General features: G+C 36.6%; 1 long non-coding RNA gene across 1 annotated transcript in view; it reads right to left on the bottom strand.

Annotated features, from left to right (window-relative positions):
* The window catches only part of LOC134174167 (uncharacterized), a 133,587-nt gene that overhangs the window by 48,376 nt on the left and 62,162 nt on the right, over nt 1-23,049 (bottom strand). The window contains exon 2 of the long non-coding RNA XR_009968531.1: nt 17,938-18,042. This is a non-coding gene — a long non-coding RNA (uncharacterized LOC134174167). The remainder of the gene's footprint in view (nt 1-17,937; nt 18,043-23,049) is intronic.

Genomic DNA, 23,049 nt, shown 5'->3' with positions numbered 1-23,049 from the left:
ATTTAAGAAATATATTCTGGTATAATTCTTTAAATTTAATTATTCCGGAATCAATGGAGGCTTATTAAGGGAAAACATTGTTTCAATTGTCCTTTAGTAGAATTGATTCAAAAGCCAGGACTTTATTTATTGGAGAGATTTTAAGATATTCTATGTTACTGTAAATTCACTGACTTAAGCAGAGATGCACCTGTTTAACAGTCTGCCCACTGACATCCATGCATATGTCAATAAAAAAATGAAGGCTTAGTGTTCCAAAATTTGTGCCTGTTTCAGGTTTATTTATAATCTCAGAGGATGCTCTTTTTGATAACAAGTCTATAATATCTTCTAAGATTTATCACGTCAAAGGATAAAAGATAAAATGACAGTGTTCTTTAGCATTCACCTTACATGGACAAAATACCTCAAAAAATGTCAATTTACATGCACTTAACAGTTACAGACCTCTGACCTATACTTAGAACTGAAAGTGACAGACTCCTTTGTGCCCTCTTCTAGCATTCTGCTCACTGATTACACAGCTAGTAAGAATCTCACTCTCATCAAATCACCAATCAATGATTCATAGTCTTCCATCAAGTTACAAAAAAGTCTTAGTTTTCGAATTCCATACATACATTCTAAATTCAGGTATCAGGGAACTTAATAAACAGGTATAGGAAATGAAATTTAATTCCATAAGCATTAAAATTTTTGAAAAAGAATAATAAAAATGAAAATGGATAAAATCAAATTCATGGGTATGGAATGATTCTATAATAATGATCATGGCTTTTGAACATATACAGAGGAAGTGGACTTACTGACATTCTGATGAGAAGAATCAGAGTATGGTTCATTTAATTCATTTCAGTCAGGAGTGTGAGAATAGAACCTAGGCTTGTGCTGGCACCAAGGTGAGTGATGCTAAGTGAAAACATAAGAACTAGATATCAGGGAAGAATGCAATTAAGTTTCATGAAAAACTATGACATCTCTGAGAAAATCCGAATGAACTATGAAATGAAATAATCAAGGTGAGTAGCTGCAGAGAGGACACCGGAGTGAGGGGAAGCTCAGCATCCAGGAGCCTCAATTCTGAGTGGTGAGAGCCACCAGGGGAGCCTTAGGTCCTCAACAGGACTTGCCCAAGTGCTGGCAACTCAGCAACATAAAAGAGAGCAAAAAGGAGATGTAACTCAGAAACCTGAGTACAATGAAACATATATATATATATATATATAAAGAGATAGAGATCAAAGGGACAAGGAGAAAGTACATCCTGAGGGACCAGGATCAAAGAATGAGGCAACAACAGGATGACTTTAAAAGGAAATGGATTAGCCACAGCTCAACTGGAAAGTTTAGCGATATCTAAGTGTAAAGACATTTTGAGAGGAAATGACAATATGTTTCTCTAAGTAACTTCCAAGCTAATATTAAAATATGGAGTGGAAGAGTAGCCTAACGAAAGTCAGTATATTACAGACAATTCTTATGCCTTCATTCTTCAATGAAACTTAATTTCAAACCTGAAAAACTTAAAAAATATAGGGAAATTGCTGTGATATAACAAATATTGTTGAAAAATACACAAGAAAGATGGCTTTCTACATAAGAATGGGTCTGTAAAGCATGTCATACTAAGGCAAAGAAAGGAAAATTTCAAAAGCCAGGAAAGACTGAATATGGTTGAGCAGATGCAGAAAAAAATATATAGTATAAAAATATATACAGACTAAAATATCAACAAAACTTGTGCAAACTGAAAGCAGCAAAAAGGATACAATTTGGGTCTATAAGCACTTCTGGATCGACAGATAAAAATAAGAAAATAATCCCTTGTAGGAATGGGTTACATAAGAAGCAAAAAAGTTCCCATCCTGTCCAGAGTTTATATGTCATTAATTCTGTAGTAAACACATTCACCAAGATTCTCTAATAATGTCACACATTCTTTACATTTTTATAGTACAGGAACGGATTAAAAGCAAAGAAAAAAGGGAAAGGATTTAAAACCCCTCTAAATGACATGTCTATATCATTACATGATTTCCCTAGTGGTCTTTAAGTTCACCCTGGGTGGCATATTTTAAGCTTAGGGCAAGTCTCCTGCTGGAGGTCAGGTTTTTAATTTTGTATTGTGGCTCAACTCAATGTTCAGTTTGGCTGCTTTGCTGCATAAATTTCTGCTAAGAGCAATATATGCTGGTAGTGTTAAAAAAATACATTGCTCATGGATGCGTAAGGCGTTGAAAACCTCTATAAATGTCTCTTTTACTAGAGGTGTAAAAAATGTGGCCCAGTGTGTCAAAACCACAGCTGCTTTCCTTGGGGTTTCAGAAGGCTCATAACAAATACATTTTTTTATGAATTTGTGAGAACACCCTGAGGAAAACAGCTGCATTGTTACAGAACCCATGAAATCTCAGATGAGTCCGAAGTATTGGATTTTAAAGAACTGCTACTTTAAAGACTTTTTTGGTTCAGGTAATATAATTCTTTTATTTCATTTTCTATAAAGATATTTTAGAAGAATATTATGGTGATTATTTCTAGTTGACTGAGACAAAAATGCAAAGGCCTTGACTGTTGCTCTCACCTGTTAAAATGGAAACAAACCAACATGCTGCACATGAAAAATAGTGGTGGTTTAGGCTGTTAGGTAATATTTTCTGCCAAACACTCAGCAATTGGAATGGGAATGAATTTATCCAAGAGGCTGTACAGATAGGTAGAATCAAATCTCAACTGTTTCATTAATTTCTATGTACACAACTAAGTCAACAGGTTCAAGGCTCACTTAATGGCTGAAGTTCCTTATAGCAAATGCCTTACTGAGAGTTTTCTACAAGGAATACTTATATTTTTCCGTATCCCCTACATAAAGTTTTACTGAATTAATTTGGGAAATCAGCCCTCTGTCTTTCTAAATACCTATTTATTCACAGAGTGCTGTGGTTTAAACCCAGTCAGACAGCTCGTTCACTCACTCCCCCCCCCCCCCCTTCCTTCCCAGCCCCTACTCCCGGAGGGACGGAGAGGAGAATCGAAAAGAATGCAACTCCCACGGGTTGAGATAACAACAGTTTAGTAACTAAGGCATAACACAAATCACTACTGCTACCACCAATAATAACAATGATAAAGGAAATAACAAGGGAAGAGAATACATCACCTCACCACCAGCTGACCGATAACTTGCCCCCCCAGCCCAACCAAGCACCGACCCATACCTCCTCCAACCCTGCAGTCTCCCCGCCCTTCCGGCTAACTCCCAGTTACATCCTGGCCATGATGTGCTGTGGTATGGAATACCTCTTTGGTCAGTTTGGGTCAGGTGTCCTGTCCCTGCTTCCTCCCGGCTCCCCCTCCTCCCTGGCAGCGCATGAGGCTCACAAAGTCCTTGGCCAAACCAAAACATCATTGTTAGCAGCTCTGTTCCCGAGCCGAAAGTCAAAACACTGCACTGCACCAGCTACCAAGGAGGAGAGAAATGACTGCTGCTGCTGAACCCAGGACACAGAGCAATGAAACTAAGAACTAGGAGATTTCTTCAGTTTGCTCTGCCTTTTGTGTGAGCTTTTCAATACACTAGCACTTCCTTAATGCCTAGGTATTTGTGCCTAAAGATACAAGAGAATGTTTCTAACTCTTCTCAAGACATATGACATTGAGCTCACTAAATCCTCAGAGCTGCTGCATCACTGCTACAAAAGCCTTGACAGGAATTAATACTGGATCCTAAATGAGTGTACTCAGGTGCGTGGTTGCTTGTGTTTATAGAGCTACATAAAAAACCCACGGAAGGAAGAAGTGGGGGTGATAGTGTAGAAATGGTTAGAACTTTGGATTCTAAAAGCCATCATTTATAAAGCACTTGCAAATTCTACAGGTAAAGAATGCTCTGGAAATGAGAAGTAGTCTTTACAGAAAGTTTATTAATTCTGCTAAATTTTGACAAGAATAACATTTGGCTTGAGCAGGTAGACGATTATTTGACAAAGTTTATGCCTCTGTCTATAAATCCAAAAACTCTCTATGGGCACAGACAAAGGATGATGAAAAATGATAAAATCACTTCTTCCTAAATATGTTCTAAAGTATATCTGACAGGACCATCATATGGAAATTATAGGCTATGAACAAGCTAATATAATAGCCAGGAAATAAGTTAATGTTATTTTATTTATATACAGCCAATTTAATTAATTTATAGCCAGTAGGAGAATTAAACGGCTATAGATCTCTCTGCCATGGCAGACAAGAAGCTTATTCAAGAAGAGTGATCCTGAGTGTGATCATTAAAATTGAGTCAACTATAAATCATATTGCAGTGTTACAAAGTCTGGCATTATGTATCCCTATTGTGCTGAGGTGTTAATTTCATCAGTCTGATACCAAAACTTGGCTCCAAGCAGTATGTATTTGGCAAGTACTAGCACAGATAAAAGTTCCATGACCTAAATTACTACTGTAAACTACTGTAATTCACAGTTTGATTTGTTTGGGGGCTTTTTTTAAAGCCACACATTATTTTGTAAATAGCATTGTAAATATAACTGACTATTTTTCAGTTCCTTATGCCTTTACAATGAGAAATCCTAGAATGGTTCTAGGTGGCAACATTCCTAGAAAGATTCTAAACAGAAGAATTCCTGGAAGAGAATATGATGTGCAAATGCATAGAAACCAGTGGAATTTTCCTAGAAAGGTTCTACATAAAGGGATTCTTGGAGAATATGAGAAACAAAAGTAACTAAAAAAAACCTATAGAACTCTTAGAATGATTCTATGAACAGAAAAAGTCCTAAGCAGCAGTTTTAAAGACCTCACATGCGAAAGGAAATTCCTCAAAATTGTCCTGAAATTCCTAGAATAATCACTGAATGATCTGTAAAATTCCTAGATTAGTGAAATTTCAGGAAGTAAAATGAACTTCCGCAAAACCATTCAAAGGTTTTTAGAAACGTTCTAGAATTTGGAATTGCTAGAAAGCTGTGGAAATACCTAAAAAGACAGAAAAACTACTCAAAACTACACGGAAATGCAAATAAAACAAGGCAAATTTCCTGGAAATGTTCTGGAATGAGAAATTCTTGAAGACAAAAATACAAGATAGGAATCCTAGAAAACAGAGAGGAATTCTTGGAAATCAAAAATAACCAGAAAGGCTCTAGATTGAGGAATGCCTAAAAAAAGCTCAGAAATTCCTAGAAAGACTCCAGATATCAAACGATTGTCCCAAGTCTCCTGAGTCGTAGTCCAGGAGGCATTTTAAGTTTCATTGCTTCTGTTCAGTGGTTACTTATAGATGAGAAAAAAGGTTAAGACTCAGTTAAGCACAATTACCCTCAGAGATTTTATCAGGTCAAAGACTTTTAACATAGTTTCTTTTATGGAAAGGGCATTTGTATAAACAGATTCTCTGAGGCAACTGCATTTAACCAGAATTCTATCAAGTAGAAAATGATTTTGTTTTAATATTTATATCCACACCTTCTTTAGTTAAAGATTTATTTCCATAAAAGCTGAACACTGTCAAGTCATAAAAACACAAGGCAAGCAGCACCACATAGGAAAATAAAACTACCTAAAAGAGGGGTGAAAGAATCATAGAATCATAGAATAGTTAGGGTTGGAAACGACCTCAAAGTCATCTAGTTCCAGCCCCCCTGCCATGGACAGGGACTCCTCACACTAGACTATCTCACCCAAGGCCTCGTCCAACCTGGTCTTGAACACTGCCAGGGATGAAGCATTCACAACTTCCCTGGGCAACCCATTCCAGTGCCTCACCACCCTAAAGGAAAGAATTTCCTCCTTATATCCAATATAACTTCCCCTGTTTAAGTCTTAACCCATTACCCTTTGTCCTATCACTACAGTCCCTAATGAATAGTCCCTCCCCAGCACTGTTATAGGCACCCCCCTTCAGATACTGGAAGGCTGCTATGAGGTCTCCACGCAGCCTTCTCTTCTCCAGGCTGAACAGCCCCAACTTCCTCAGCCTGTCTTCATACGGGAGGTGCTCCAGTCCCCTGATCATCCTCGTGGCCCTTCTCTGGACTTGTTCCAACAGTTCCATGTCCTTTTTATGTTGAGGACACCAGAACTGCACACAATACTCCAGGTGAGGTCTCAAGAACACTCCCCCAACTCTATTGTGCCATGGCAGTGAATTGATGATCCAGTGGCTTCTTGTCAGACATGAAGAGAAAAAAGTGGGCTGAGAGATAACTTACTTTAGTATACAATGGAAAGTTCTGGAGTATTCAGTATGAAAACGGTGACATTTCCTGGCTCTCTTGAGCATCATGATCAAGTACTTAAGAAAATAAGCAACCTTGAACAGTTCATGAGGTTAAGAAGAGATTTGTTTCACTTAAGCCGATCTTTTTCTGTCCTTTTTATATAAGATTGTTCAGCAAATTTAATTTCTAACAATAATCAAATGCACAATTATTGCTATCTACATCATACCTTGTTTGCAGGCAGCTTACATATATGAGTTAAGATCCCTGATCTTTGGCACCAAGATGTAGAGAGGAATAAAGTATTTTAGAAATTTTAGTGAACTGAGGTTCAGAAAGGTCAAATGACTTATTTAAAGTGGCCTGGTACCCTGCTTGGATGGTGAACAGCAGCTAGGAACCTGGAAAAAAGTTGCTTTGAGAGAGATAAAAATTAAAACCCAATGAAATTTCATCACTGCCAATCTTCAGGGAAAAAAAACCAAACCAAAAGCAGTTTAATTTGAGGTATTGGTGGGGATGGGTTCAAGGGTCTTGTAGGAGTTTTGTTATTCTCACTCATTCCTGCCAGCATTAGTTTTCCCCTTCTTTGTATCTAAGTTTAAGCAGTGAGAGGTAAGCAATACAGATTAGCCCTTGTTTGCCCAGAGTAATCCTGTTGCTGCAATTACCATGAAACGTAGAGTTTATTAGTTTTAAAACTTATGTTTTCCCATATAAAAAAAAATAAATAATAAAAGTATCTAAAAGCCTATGGTCTTAAAAAGTCAGCACATAGGACAACTTGCTAAACTAACTATGAATTTAGGACAAGAATGCACTTTTACTATTTCAACAGATGCTGCTAGATTTTCATTTTGTTTATCTTCTAAAGTTTTAGCAGAGCCCATGGAATTAAACAGTCCTGACATTCCAAGATTCCCTAGACATGGTTTAAGGCTCTGGCTTTATCATTTTCTGTCTTACAGACCTTCAATTTTTAAAATGCTCCATTTATTACCAATATCCAAATGGACTATATTTGTGGATCAGCAAGCACTCCAACATGTAGGTCGGCAAGAAATTTACAACTTCACAGCACTGAGAGCCTTGTCATAAACCTTCACTGCTTTTGTATCTTCCCATTCTGGTACAGATGTGGAATTCAGCTTTAAGACCTTGCAACAGGTTGTACTTTATTTCATTTAAAATAATACCTTTTCATGTATGAGTAATTTGTGTTGAAATGCATCTAAATCAAAACAGCTGTACACATAATACAACTGAAAACTCTCACTATATTGAAAAAAACCCTGTATGTTTTGTAAAGATATAATGAAACTTTGTTTCTTGATTGGGTATATACAGAAGGTAGAACAGACATTAAAGCACATATAAATAAATATAAATGTAGCCATTTTGCAAAGCCTTCTTTGTAGAGAAGCTGTGAAATGATAAACTTGTATGCCACTGGTGCTGATGTATTGCTGGACTTTTCAGAACGTGGAAATAACATTTTTCAGGCATGATCAGTTTAATTGTGTCATTCTAGCATGGTTAAATAGTTTCCTTTTAACTTTATCAAATTGCACTTTAATATTTTCATAACATTATATGATTTGGGTTTTAATTACATTATACGATTTGGTTTTAAATTTATAATTGAGATTTCAGCCTTTTCATATTTTTGTTTAGTTTTATTCATTGTTTGCTGTTTCCAAAATTCATGTTCTAATCAGTATGTTGTATTCTTATTGTTCACTGTTAGCATAACAACTGGCATTCAGTTTGGTTTTGTATGTATCATGTCAACTACATGACCTACCTGGTAATTGGAATTTCCTAGTTTTGGAAATTTGTCTACTACATATAGAGGTTTTACGTATACAAATATAAACATAACATTTATATACATAAAATTATCTATTTAGCATATTGTCTTTGTATACACACAGAGTATATATACCTATATACACGCTGTACATAACAAAAAGCTTCCTGTTTCCATTACATGTACTTCTAAGGGGATTTCATAATATAAAACTTTATATACTTATACACTTATATACAACAATATATACACTTATACTTTATATATTTATACACTTATATACAACAACAGATTATCTGTCATTCAGCGCATTGTGTCCAGTAAGAATATTAATTATCAGACTGGGATAAAACACAGGCACATGGCTGAAGGTGAGGCATTCAGGATGGGAAACCTTCCTGGATTGGAGACTTCAAATTCAGGATCTGAGCATTCAGTGCATGGCTAGCTGGCCTGGGCAGTCTGCCCACTGTAAATTCCTGGAAGGTAACCAAGCAGCCTGCCTGGTTTTTGTCCTAAATGTTAGCTGATTCAACACAATCCAGTATAAAATTTGCCCCTTTACTTTTCTATGTCTAGGACTGAAATGGAAGAATTTGGTAAATGCTGTATTACTAATTGCCTGCAGTTTCATCATAGCGTCGAATATCCCCAGTGCTGTGGTTTTTTTTGTGTGTTCCTTCTTAGATTCTGTACATATGCCTAAGTCAGAGAATTACTGAGTCTGATAAAGTCAGTGTAGAATTTGAAAACAGGTTATTAGAAAAAATTAATAGAAGGGCAAGAGAAACTCTTCCCTCCTCTCCTCCCTCCGGTTTCATATCCCCAGTGCTGTGTTTTTTTTGTGTGTTCCTTCTTAGATTCTGTACATATGCCTAAGTCAGAGAATTACTGAGTCTGATAAAGTCAGTGTAGAATTTGAAAACAGGTTATTAGAAAAAAATTAATAGAAGGGCAAGAGAAGCTCTTCCCTCCTCTCCTCCCTCCGGTTTCATACCAGCTATTATATGAATTCCTGAAACAAAAGCCCTTCTAAATAACAGTATTATTAATTTATGCTCATATAAAGCTTCTTTACCTCCATGACACAGCACAATCTAAAGATTCCTTTAGAGAAATTCACAATTAATGGATAAAGGCAGTAACAAATTAATTATGTTTTATGTGTTATCATTCAAATATCCATAAAGCTTCTAAATGAAAAGCTAATTAATATGAATGAGGGCTACACTTTTTCTACAGGAATAGAAATAGCATAAATCTATAAAAGAAAGTACACTCACTCCTCCCAGTGTCACTGTACCAGTATGTCTAGCCCATCTACAGACAAAAGAAGCCTGTAGGATTAATTCACACCGTGAAATATATCTTTGTAACTGGGTCACATTTAATTCACAGTGAAGTTAAAGAACTTTGTAGACTTCAGTGGGATTCCCAGACACATGCAACTGATTTAGGAGCACAAGGTCCCTTTGGCTTTCAAATGCAAGTCATGCCCTAAGTCATCTAGACATTTTCTGAACTGACCTTCAATCACACAGAGATAGGGTGCAAGAAAAAATGAAAAGCAAAAAAAACCAACCCTACTCAACAAAACTGCGTAACTACAGTCAGTTGAAAACTACTACTTGCTTTCCTGTTTAGTTACAGATTTTCATACACTGTTAAACATGAAAAGTAAATACAAAACATACAATTGCTCCAATACCTGGAGAGCCAGTGGTTTCCAGCAAATTTCATACACCATAAAGGCTCTTGGTCATACGCCTTATGTCATATGAGATGAGAAAAAGGACCTTGTAATTTTTGAAGACTGTCTTATGCTTAGGTTACAGATATTATGTGGTTTTGAACTATGTTTATTCACTATGAATATAATGCCATATTCTGTTAAGCCCACTGTTTCTTTTAAAATATTGTAGCAATTCAACGATAAATCAAAAGAGAACAATGTTGATAAAAAATTTGCTTGCAGGGTGGAAAGTAATTTTTTCAGAAAATAACTATTTCTTAAACAGGATCTGTTACCAGTTCCAGTGAGTCTTCAGTTTAAAATATTTGGGGGAAAAAAAGAAAAAAGGAAGAAGAAAGCAGAAAATTAAAAGATTGAAAAGAATCCTTCTGGATTTTTTAATGTCAAAAATGTATATAGGGCGCACAATGAATTGCTATTCAAAACTGTTTCTGATGCAAGATAAAAAAGTGTTAAGAATCATGTTAAAAATAAAAGACAACTGAAACACTTCAAACCTGCACTTTACTCCTTGAAAAAAATAACTGGTTGCTTCAACCCATTCTCATTTTCTTGCCTGATTGTTCCTCACAAAAAAATCAAGACTTTTTTTCCCTAACCTAAACAAAGGCAGGAGGAGGCTGTGTCAGTCACTACTACTCAGTAAGTCTCAGTGGATAATAAGAAGAAACAATATTTTTTCCCCCTTTTTGCTCATGTAGGACCTTAATCCCAATTTTGATTGAAACCCAGGAAGTTGACTGAAATAAAGCTGGCAAAAATTAATCTTTATTTAAAAAGGCTAATTAGTAGCCTTAGTAGAAACCAGTATTAACAGCAAATTATTTTGGCCCAAGAACCTCGTAAGAACATTCAGATTACGCAGTGAGCAGGAGTGAAAACTAGTGCAAAACCAACAGATTCTGTCTTTTATTCTTCATATCCCTTGACTAAGTTTCCTTTTTAGTCCCCTAAGAAGAACTTATGGCATTTAAATGTTCTTTTTTTTTTTTTAATTGTCAGTACTGATACGTGATATAATGATCCAGGCCTTTTCAAATGCTTTTGGGAGTACAATACATAGCTTAGCTTTATGCAAACACATCATTATAAACACAGCTTCTGTGGTAATAGAGTCTGGAAGAGCCTTCCATTGTTCCCCAGCAAAGGTGTCACCTGACCTTTTGAAGAAAAATTCTTTAAGATGCCACAATTAAAAAAACTTCAAGTCCACCAATCAAGCAAATAAAATCTTGACAAGTAACCAGTCATCATATGCTTTATAAGACAGCAAGAGTAGTAAGCTAACTGGTAAAACAGTTTGCTTGATCCAGTCAGAGAGGAGAGGAAGCTTCAGGAAACTCTTAAAAAGAATGAGATGAATGGGACAGAATTCCCAAACTGAAATCTTTCAAACTTAGTATCTGAAGAATGACAGGATCCAAAGGCAGCACACCATGCTTCCAAGGGTCTCTGTTAAGGCAGGAGGGAAAGCCTGGCACTCCCTGAAAAAAATATTTCATTGTAATTCTTTTCAGTTTGTCATAATTTATCTGAAAGAGTGTAAGGCAAGTTCAGGGTCAGTGATCAGAAACACACATGAGTTATGGTCCCCGCTTGTGCCCTTGCTGGCCTTAATTTAACATGGCCTCACAGTCACATTCTCCTAAGCACTTAACTTCTAACCATCCACCTAAAAAGACAGAGCAATTAGTGATTTAAAAAAAAAGAATGACTACATTCTTGAAACATCTGGAGGAGAGGCCACTACTCAAGGATACTAGCAGACAGTGGGATGCTTCAAATGAGAAAGAAAAAAAAAAAAAGACTTTGATTTAAATGAAAATAAACTATTTAACAAATTTCATGCCTCACAAAGTCCTTCATATCACAAACTGTATTTACAAGGTTCTACAGTTGGAAAAGAGTGTGACTTTTGATATGTATTTTCAATAACTTGTGAATTTAAGAACAGGGAAAGCACAGTTAATTCACTAAAGGTAATGGTCTGCACATGCAGATTTTCTTTTACACTGAAATACACTTGTTTAAGCTAAATTTAGAATTTAGGACTTCCTTTTTATTTTTTGGGGGGGATGGGTGGAAAGGGGAGGAAGAGAGGAGAGAATACTATTTTGTACTCTACATTCTACACATATCTTTTCTGATTTTTTTTTTTAATATAGCATACTAATAACTTTTCATTATTAGTTTCTGTCAGGTTTTCTTCACATGTGGAACTCTTATTTCCTCTTGGTGCTCCTATGAATTCTATCCACATTTTTATTATCTTTTCAGCAGGAAAATCAGTCCAGGTATGGCTGCATATGCTTTGCATACGTGGAAAATCAGTCCAGGTATGCAAAGATGCTACATGGTGCTGTCTCTGCTGACCGCGGATTCTTGAGAAATTCACTGGCCACCCGAAACCTTCTGTTCCAGTTGAAATGCGCCACTGTGTCACTGCTGACAATTCTGACATGAGTTTGAAGTGACCAACAAGATTACGGCGTTACATGTTTCAGTGTTGCTTAGTTTGCATTGCTATGAAAATTCAGAAAGAATAGCCTAAACTGGTTTTATTCTTTGGGTCAACTACCATATAGAAAGAGAGAAATTGTAACAGGTTTGTTTATAGATTTTTTTTTCCCCTCCACTTTTTTTTAAAAATAAGGATATTAAATATCTAACCTTAATAAGCTTTTCAACTAACAGAAATACCTGGATTAGACAAGGCTAAACTGATTTCATTTAGAACCTTTATTTTCAGTGAATGCAAGTAACTGAAATTCTATAACAAAATTAGATTTGAATAATCAGAGTATTTTTCTACACTTGGTTCATATAAACCTTGGCTGTAGAAATGGGAAAAATATATGCAATTTTTATTTTTGTGTATGCTGAATCTCAAAATTTTTTTTTTAACACTGGAAATGTAGGTTTTTATTTTAGCTGTCTTTTGGGGTTGCAAATTGCTAACATCTGCCTTTTAGTATCATTCTTTACAATAGTCTGCTCTCTAGATATCCTGTTAATGACTGTAATTTTCTAGTCAGCTGCTATCTGTCAAGGTAGTTTAAAGGTCACTACTTGCTATGTATTAGAGAACCTCATGTAGAAAGTGGGCATGAGTTCTTTACAGCAAACGGAGCTTATGCTTGTATTTGCTCTGTGTTTGAAAACAGGGAGTTCAGGAGCCTCAGGTCACACATCTTTCAATTTCACTCTCCTTTCTGGATGTTTGGTCATACACCTTTCTGCATGTGTTTTATTCTAGCAACAGCTTGCTATTTCTTTTGTTATCTTTGCCTATTTGTAAGACATTCTTTACTTATCTGTAACTGGCAAGGCTGTGTTAATTCAGAGCCGTAAATTTCTCTCCCACCTCTCCCTTAGAGATTTCATTTTCGTAAGTTTTTTATTCAATTACAAATGTCACTGGACACATCCAATCTTTTCAATGGTATTTACAAGTGTTATGCTGTGAGAAAATGAAGGAGTTTGTGTATTTATAGCCTTCTTTATATGTGCTGAATTAAACCCTTCAGTGGTGAATAAAAGAATGATTGCACATTTGACTTGGAAATATCTGTCGTTCCCCTTCTATCAGGTATTCTCTAATACGACTTACAACTGAAAGAGTGCCTTTGCCCCATGGCCAAAATTACACAAACGTAATGAAATAATGAGTGCACATCTAACTTTTTTTAGTGCAAAGGCTGCCTTACATGAGGGATCTTATTCACATCTGAAGCATACTTAGCTGAAGGAATCATGATGCTACCTACTCCTCTTTTGAAACCTGAAAATATCTCACCGAATCACAGAGCTGCTGAGCTTGGAAGACACCTCTAGAGGTCAGCTGATCCAAACCCCCTGCTCAAGCAAGGTCACTTAGACCAGGTTGCTCAGGAACCTGTTCAGCTGGACTTTGATTATCTCTACAGACAGAGACTCCACACCATTTTAGTGATCAGTCTCCTTTCCAGGAAAAAAAAGTTTGTCTTATGTGTAAGCAGAATTAGGAGATTAGCAAAATTGTATTTGTTAGATAAACTTTGTTAGAGGTGTCTTCCTGCTCCTTGCCCTTAACATTCCTTCCCTCCAGGGTATCAACTGAACCACACAGCTTGGTGTCATCAGCAAACTTGCTGAGGGCGCACTCAATCCCACTGTCCATGTCACCAACAAAGATGTTGAACAAGACCAGTCCCAACACTGATCCCTGAGGGACACCACTCGTTACTGATCTCCAGCTGGACATTGAGCCATTGACCACAACTCTTTGTGTGCGGCCATCCAGCCAGTTCTTTATCCACCGAGTGGTCCATCCATCAAATTGATGTCGCTCCAATTTAGAGACAAGGATGTCGTGTGAGACGGTGTTGAATGCTTTGCACAAGTCCAGGTAGATGACATCAACTGCTCTACCCCTGTCCGTCAGTTCTGTAGCCCCATCATAGAAGGCCACCAAATTGGTCAGACAGGATTTCCCCTTAGTGAAGCCATGCTGGCTGTCACCAAGCACCTTGTTGTTTTTCGTGTGCCTTAGCATGCCTTCCAGGAGAATCTGCTCCAAGATTTTGCCAGGCACAGAGGTGAGACTGACTGGTCTGTAATTCCCCGGGTCATCCATTTTCCCCTTCTTGAAAATGGGGGTTATATTTCCCTTTTTCCAGTCATCGGGAACTTCACCTGACTGCCATGATTTTTCAAACACGATGGCCAGCGGCTTAGCAACTTCATTCGCCAGCTCCTTCAGGACCCGCGGATGGATTTCGTCAGGTCCCATGGACTTGTGCAAGTTCAGATTTTTGAGATGGTCTCGAACCAGATCCTCTCCTACAGTGGGCCCAAGGTCTTCATTCTCACAGTCCCTGCGTCTACCTTCCAAGACTTGGGTGGTGTGGTCAGAGCCTTTGCCAGTGAAGACCGAGGCAAAGAAGTCATTCAGAACCTCAGCTTTCTCCAAATCCAAGGTAGCCAGTTTTCCCAAGAGCTTCCTGAGGGGGCCTAAGTTCTCCCTAGTCTGTTTTTTATTTGCTATGCAACATTCCATTGTTGCTGTTATGTTAGAGCCTTAGAACATTAGTTTTCCTTCAGTATGGAAACGTTACAGTAAAGGTGTTTTTGCAGCCCTGACAAACAGGCATCTGGCAAACCTGCATGTGCAGTTTAACAAATACCAGAGTCTACAAAGGCATAAGCTCTTCATAAACTGAATGAATGAATAGTAAACTTCTGTTCTGATCTGCCCATTGAATAAGCCTCTCTCTCCATTTTTTACAGAATGATAGGAAAGAGATCTTAAACTTTTGAGAGAATACGTCAGGACTTCTGTGTTTAAAAACTCACAGAAAAAGTCTACATAGAGCTTCGTATAAAAATATTTCACAACTCATAAAAAGAAAGATACTTCTGTCATAGAAATGCTTCTATTTGAATGAAATTGTTTGCACAGACAACTTCTGAAGCGAAATAAGACATTGCTGAAGAAATTCACCATGGTAATCTTAGGCAAATTGCCACCTAAAAGCATAATCTGAAAGCAGAATCTACCACAGATAGAAGAAACTAAGGTTACCACTTCTACTTCTTCTACCACTTGGAAGAAATCAAGGCTAATATCTTTCTGAAAACTTACATTAAGCCACTGACCAAATCTTTCGGTTTAACCTACAGGAACAGTGTGTAGAATTCTTTTCCCAGTAGTTGACTGGAAGTGATTAAGAATAATATGTTTTGCGTACTGAGACTAATATATTCAGGAGTTGGTGCTCTGGGACTGAAATAAATTCCATAAAATTTGTTCACTTGTTAGCTGAATGGCATTAATGACTGACCTTCTTAATCCATATTCAGAAACTTTCAGATCAGAAAGGTCATCTCTAACAGCCACACCTATTCATATGTATATTCTACATCACACTTACAAATGGGGTTGTTGTCTTCAGATTAATAGAAAATTAACCACTACATCATTAAATCTGGGAATACAGTCTTGAGAATTATACAAATCTATGTACAATAATAATAATGATAAGCATGTGGATATTCCCTGCAATAGCAATTGCAATCTGCAAAACCCAGTGTCCTGGGTTCCGCAGTAGCAGTCATGTTTTTCCTTTGTGTTAACTGGTACAGTGCTGTGTTTTGACTTCCAGTTTGAGAACAGTGTTGGTGAAGCCGATGTTCTCGGTTGTTGCTAAGTGATGTTTACCCTGACCAAGGACTCTGTGAGGCTCATGCTCTGCCAGGGAGGAGGGGAGGCTGTGAGGAAGCAGAGACGGGGCGCCTGACCCGGGCTAGCCGGGGAGGTATTCCATACCACAGCACGTCATGCCCGGGGTGAGGGGTAACTGGGAGTTACCCGGAAGGACAGGGGCTTCCGGGTGGAGCTCGTTTCTCTTGGCTGGTGGTATCGTATTCTCTTCCCTTGTTATTTTCCCTTATCATTGTTGTAGCTGATAGTAGCGGTGGTGATTTGTTGCTGGACTGTTTTTGTCTCAACCCGTAGGAGTTGCACTCTCTCGATCCTCCTCCCCGTTCCTCCGGGAGTGGGGAAGGGGAGAGCCCCGGTGCGGGGAGACGGACACGGACCTCGATTGTTGTCAGCTCGGCACCACTCACTGGGAGTGAGTGAACAAGCTACCTGACTGGGTTTAAACCACGACACCCAGGCAGTGTATAGAAAAAAAACCTCAGAGTTTTGTACCACATAATATTCCCAGTAAAAATACCTGCTTTCAAATGCAGCATTTTACTAGCTATTTTGGGGAAGATATAGCCATTAAAGAGTATCATTTAGATATACAGTATGAAATAGCTCTTAGCAAAACTGAGCTTTTGGCTTTCAGTTCAGTGAGTCATAGAATTTAAAGAACAACAAACATATCCTGAACTTCATTGTATTGCTTGGTACCATTGATTATTTCACAGGCAAACTAAAACAAGTTACAAAAACGAGGCAATAAAAATAAATATTTAAGTTATTTCATTTTGTTCTTTATCACTGCTCAAAATTACTGGTTTTCGTAGTAGAAAAAAGAAAAGTGGTGCACCATTAACAACTTTGATGAAATCTGAACAGCTCTATTAGATACAGTAAGTAAAAAACTTACGGTATCTTTTAAACAGTCATAGTGCAAAGGCAGATTAAAAGCAGATGTTTATAAGTGAAATAACCTATCATAACAAACAGCTATTAGGTTACCAAATAAAATTGAATTTACCATGGCTGTGAATTTGGCAAAAGTTTTTTTAGCATAGGAACAGGCTGTTGTTTATTAATATTTAACCTGAGAATGATAAACATTTTGTAAAGCGTTAACCTACATTCTATAGTCTATGTATTAGAGCAGTGACTAATAGAAATGACTAGAAGAAAATATAGTTCAGACTGGAGAGAGGATTTCAGTCCTAGAAAATATATTATTCTATCAAAGTAAGCAGTGACCTTCAGCCTCCCTCATTTAGTCACATGAAGCAGCCTCCTAAGTGAATATTTTGAGTGCCAGCCTAGCTCATCAGCTACAAAATGGCATATGTCATGTGATGTATCACATAAACTAGGATACACAGGTTAGTGGACAGCATTTGCTCTGCAAATACTGAACTTAAGCTTTAACTGTTACATACATTTTTCCTTGTAAATTCAATTATTCTGTATTAAAACTTGCATGTTAAATGTATAATAAAGCAAGAATACATTTAAACCTAAGTTTGAGAATGGAGTCTTTTTGCTTATTAGGAGTCCATTGTAGCATCTCTGGTTAATAGCTGTAGTAAAATAATCTACTGAACAGCATACTACAAGTATAGTATATCTTACAGCCTGTCACTAAATTTTTGGATCATATTCAGGACATCATAGCACTTCCTTCTATATAGTTAGTGATATTAAACTATGTACACAGTACTCTACTGATGATGAATGAATGAATGATGATGATGAATTATACAAATCACCATGTTTGTATGTAATTCTTACTTTAGCTAGCTGTGCCTTCAATTTAATTTTTATGTTATGTAGTTATATTATGATGTAGGTACTGATCATGGATCAGGCCATCTTGTACATAAGCACAGAATGACAAGTCAGTCCTCATTTGACTTTTGCATTACAGGCAACACTGAGTGAATTCTAGAATTGTTCTTACCTTTTCACTTCTTCCACTGTCTGTGCCCAGGTGTCTTCCAATGGTATTTGCCTCACTACTATTTTTCTCTTCCTGGCCTCTCCTCCAATAACCATATTGTGCATCCTGGAGTACAAAAAAGGTGTTTGCCTTAGAAGGTGGACTACAAAACCGCTGAATTTTTTCTGTTTGCTTAAAATGCTGTATAAGTCAAGTGCAGAAAAGAACTTCAGTCAGACTCTGTAACTTCTAGTTATTTTGGAATCACTGGATGATGTTAGAGGTAGCTTAGACATCCCTCATGCACCGCCTGTATATCTACATTAGCCTTAAATTCAGTGGAGAAAGAGGTAGGCAAGCAATATAGCTCATGGTGCATTGAAGTTAAAAGAAACTGTAGGGTTTGTTGTTTGTTTTTTTTTTAATTTTCCTTCTAATAATTACTCCTACTATCCTCAGGTTGAGGCTTAACTGTGTTCTGCCTACAGCAGATCTAACAATCACAATTGTCATTTACAAGGTAATTGTTTAGTTCAGAGTTGACTTCCAATTACTTTCTTTGAATGTCTGAGGTACTCTGCTGGAACTACTAAATATTGATAACCAGTGACAAAACCCAGGAAAATATATTTCAGTTCTGCAGCACTTTGCCATAAATGAGAAAAGGGACAGAAAACCAGCAAGCAGGCACTTGCACTCTGATACTAATACCTGTGATATTTTCTGGTTTTGTTTCGTGTTTTTTTTTTCTGAAGTCTTATTTTAATTAAAAATAATAATTAAAAAACAAAAGAAAAAAGAAAAACAAAGAAACAAAAAACTGTACATTCTTATACAAAGAGTTGTCTTTTCCTTTGGCTAAAAATGCCAATCACAGCCTGTTTTCCTAACAGAAGTGTCTCATAGGAAGTAGTCTGTAGACTATGAGCACGAGACAGACTTCCTTCCTTACTTGAGGACAGGGACATTCTGAATTACATAGTGCTAATAACACAAAAGACAGCAGTCTCTAGTGTTGACTTTGGCATTCTAAAAGACCAACAGCCTCCTTAGATGTGGACAGCTTCTATTTGCACTTATGTCATATTGCTTCAGCTACCTCCTCCTGTTCAGTTGTGAAGATTGGTATTCAATGTCCATTGGACATGTCTGCAGAAAACATCTTCTAAATTGCTAGTCTGTAATCAAAATGAGGTACTATTTTTCCTAGGTTGTAATCAAAATGAGGTACTATTTTTCCTAGGTTGATCATCAAGATGTCTCATACTAGTTGGAAAACAAGTGCTGTTAATAGCCTTGATATGATCTTCCTTTTCACAGTATATCCTAGACTATTTTCCAGATAGATATTTCTGTTGTACAGAATTTACATGTTTTTTCAGTTTTATCCCAGCAACTTCAACTTTATTCAAACCTGTTCACAGTCCTAACTCATGGCTGGGCTTAAACCATGACACTTAAATGCTTTTTTCTCCCCCAGATCAAAACATAACGTGGTTGAAACATGAAAATTTGTATTTTCCTGTGAAATAGCTTGGGTGCCAAGCACAATCCAAACTGCAATCTTAAGCATGTCTCCCAAATGGAATGTTGACCATGCTCAAAAATATGCTCTGTTTTTCCAACAGAACCTGCCAGAACCCTGCTGATCTATCAGTTAGGAAAACACTAGGCATCAGCCACCTCTCCTAGAAATTATACTTCAGTGGTAGAAGTTGTTACCTCCCTTAGTTCATAAGCAAAGTCATCTTCCACCTAACCTTAATTCTACATTTTTCTACTGTTTTCAAAGAACTCCCCCTTTCAGACTCTGTTTGGATGAGAAAAATGTTCCTAAGGCAATTAGTTGTGGTATACCTGAAATCCTTAAGACATTTTTGTCTGGTTGACAGCTTTCCTATCTCAAGAAAACACTCCCAAACATTCTCTAGATATAATTTTACTCCCACCTGCAACTCTTCAAGTCAAATTATTTTAACCTAATGATTTTTTCCTCCTCTGGAAATGTCACAAACTGCATCTACTTCCACATGTTTTTTACTCATGTATGTTAGAGACAAATTTGGCTAATGAAGATAAGATCATAACACTAAACCCCATACGCCACTCATACTGCAGCCTGTGGCTTCAACTTTTGCGTTAATACTGCTGGTTATGGCACAATGCCGTTCCCTGCAGTCTCCAAGTAAAATTCAACTTTCTGTTTGCGTTAACAGCCTGATTGTTCCTGTAGAATGGCAAAAAATTTTCAAGAGAACAGAGACTAGAAAATGCTTGTAGTATTTTTCTCTAAATGCAATGTAACTTCAGCCTCTCAAAAATATGTCAAGAAGTATGAAACCTAAACATTAGAGGCATGGCTCTAATAAGAATAGACACTCTCCCTATTCTTACTCAGTGATGTTATTCTTACTTTTCTAGATTCTACTAAGAAATTTCTATATATCGTCCAGTTAAATTTAAGGAAAAGAAGAAATCTTGAAGTTGATTTTTATGTTAAAATGCCTCAAACTGTTAAAACACTGAATTTGATTCAGTGTTAAATTAAATTGTCTAAATTCCTGTGCCACTAGTAAATTAAGCCAAAACTACCTCAACAGCATATGGATTTACCAGCCTATTTAACTATTGCACATATTTGGGAAAAGGAAGAATTACTTAAACCTCCCTGTCCCCCAAAACACCCTATCAGGTCTTTATTGTAACTGTTTTATCATATAATTTACTTTTGTACCTGTGCTTCATTATGAAGTCAAAAAATTTTATTTATACTGCAATCTCAAAGCACAGCAAATATGCTGAGCTAAGCAGTAATATTATTACAAATTATGGTGTCAACAAGGCTCTTATACATAAGGTCAAACAATTTCACTGCTGCAGAAATATTTGTGATTTTTTATAATTTTTTAAAAACTCCATTGCAAGTACAAGGAAGGCCAAATTTTCCAAAAATAACAAGACAAAAAAACCCAGAGTCTGCTCTGGTGGCCACGGGGATACACGTAGTCATGTTTTGGAAGTTTCTTCTGGACTTATGATCTCAAAAAATCACAAAAAATAAGACAAAAGTAAAACCAACATTTTCACAGTCATTTAACAGAATTATGATGAAACTCAAAATTACAACCAGTTAACCATCTTAATAATTATCAGAATAATTAGCAAACACATAATATTTATTAGAAGCTGTTTTCTCCACAACCTTTCATTATTTTCTTTCCAATAAAGTATATTATTGCTTTAGACTCTTTTTAATGTTACCTATTTAACCTTTTTCTTTTTGTCAGCTCTTGAAACAGAGCACAGATATGGATTTCATAACAGCCTTACATTAATGCTTTTCAGAATTAAGTTTTTCCCCTATAGAAATTCAAATTTTTATTTTAGCTCTGGTTTAGGATGAAAATAAATGTATGATTAATATACAGGGAAGATGGATGCATGATTAATATACAGGGAAGATGGATGTGTGGAGAGCTTTTTTCCCTATCTTTCTTCATTATTTTCTCTTATCTTTCTTCAGTAGATTTTCAAATATCCCGTGGCATAAGGAAAATAAATTTATTCCTCTTTTACAACTAGAAAATAACCTCAGACTGTGAACATAAGTTGTCTAAAACAACCTAATAGACTGCTGGAAGACAGGGGTAAGATGTCCATCACAGCTGCAGGGTATTTTAAGAGTTAAACTGGTATAATGCATAACTATGGAATGTAAGGATGATTTCAATGAGATTCTACCAGGAACATAAATAAAATCACATAAGAACATATTTTAAAGTATGGTCATGACACAAAGAGGAAAACAGAACATAAAGAATAGTATTTGTAGAAATTGTGAAACAGTACAAAACTAGAACACTGGTAGAGAACCATGCCTAAGCAGAGTGAAAGGTACATGAATATTTGAGGCAAATACTTTATTTACTGAGCAAATAAAGAACTAAAAAGAAATTAAAATGTTTTGTTTGGGAAGCAAATGGACTGGTTTTTATGTTCTTATTTAAAAAAAAAATAGCCAAAAAAAATCACATTCAATTTGAAGAAGATCATTCAGGTTTATACTCAGTTTAAAAACAAGAATATATTAGCTGCACATATACACATGACATTCCAGCAGGAAACTGTAGAAACACAGATAAGCATGAAATTCCATTTCCAACTAAAGAATTTTCAACCTTAGCTTTCCTCAAAGTTCACTGTCTATAATTTATTTTTAAGGTTAACCAATAAAGAACTCATCAGTAAAATATCCAGAGTTCATTTCTTCTTCTGGGTATGATCATCTGTAGGAGACTACAATTGTTCTGTACCAGCTCTTTTGCCTGCATTCAGTAACAGCAGTCATCAGGCATAGATTGACCCTGTAAAATATTTACATTTGAGTCTAGAAAGAGTATAACAATCTGTAGTGTCATAATATGAGTGGCAGATCCTCATTGTTTCAGGCTCTGCTCCTTCTTGTTAGAGAAATTCAGCAAGTGCAAAGGAGCATGACTATATCTTGCAGTGCTAAACAAATGATTCTGATATCCGGTCACTGTCAAATGCTTCTACTTCTTTCGGTTAACTGAGTATCCTTCACAGACTTCACAAACCAAGATACTGATGGGAAATTAAGAACTTTTTGGTTCAATAGGAATTTTACAGAAATCTAAATGCCTTTGAATAAACCTTATTGAAAGTTTGAGAATACTTAATTGAAAAATTGTAAATTAAAAACAAAAAAGTCTGATCAAGTTGAGTTAACTATAATCTTCTGTAAATGTTTAAGTAATTGGCACTGCATAGTCAGTTGGAGTTAAGCAATAAACAAGAAAGAAGAATTCATGGTTTCTGCTACAGAATCTATCATTCAGGCAGGTAATTGAAGATCCCTACGCCTCTGCTGTTCATTACTAATATCGTTTATTTAAATAGAGGTCATCTGGACAAGAGCTGCCTTTTATCAGATTTGTATAGAATCAGAGAACCATAGAATAATTAGGCTTGGAAAGGACCTTAAGATCATCTAGTTCCAACCCCCCTGCTGTGGGCAGGGACACCTTACACTAAATCATATAACCCAAGACCTCGTCCAACCTGGTCTTGAACACTGCCAGGGATGGAGCATTCACAACCTCCCTGGGCAAC

The sequence above is a fragment of the Pezoporus occidentalis genome, unplaced genomic scaffold, assembly GCF_034315485.1.
Source record: "Pezoporus occidentalis ecotype Australia unplaced genomic scaffold, CSIRO_AGI_Poc_V1 ctg59, whole genome shotgun sequence".
Taxonomy (NCBI): domain Eukaryota; kingdom Metazoa; phylum Chordata; class Aves; order Psittaciformes; family Psittacidae; genus Pezoporus; species Pezoporus occidentalis.
Note: the sequence above shows the minus strand (reverse complement) of the source record. Positions and strands in the feature narration are given on the sequence as shown.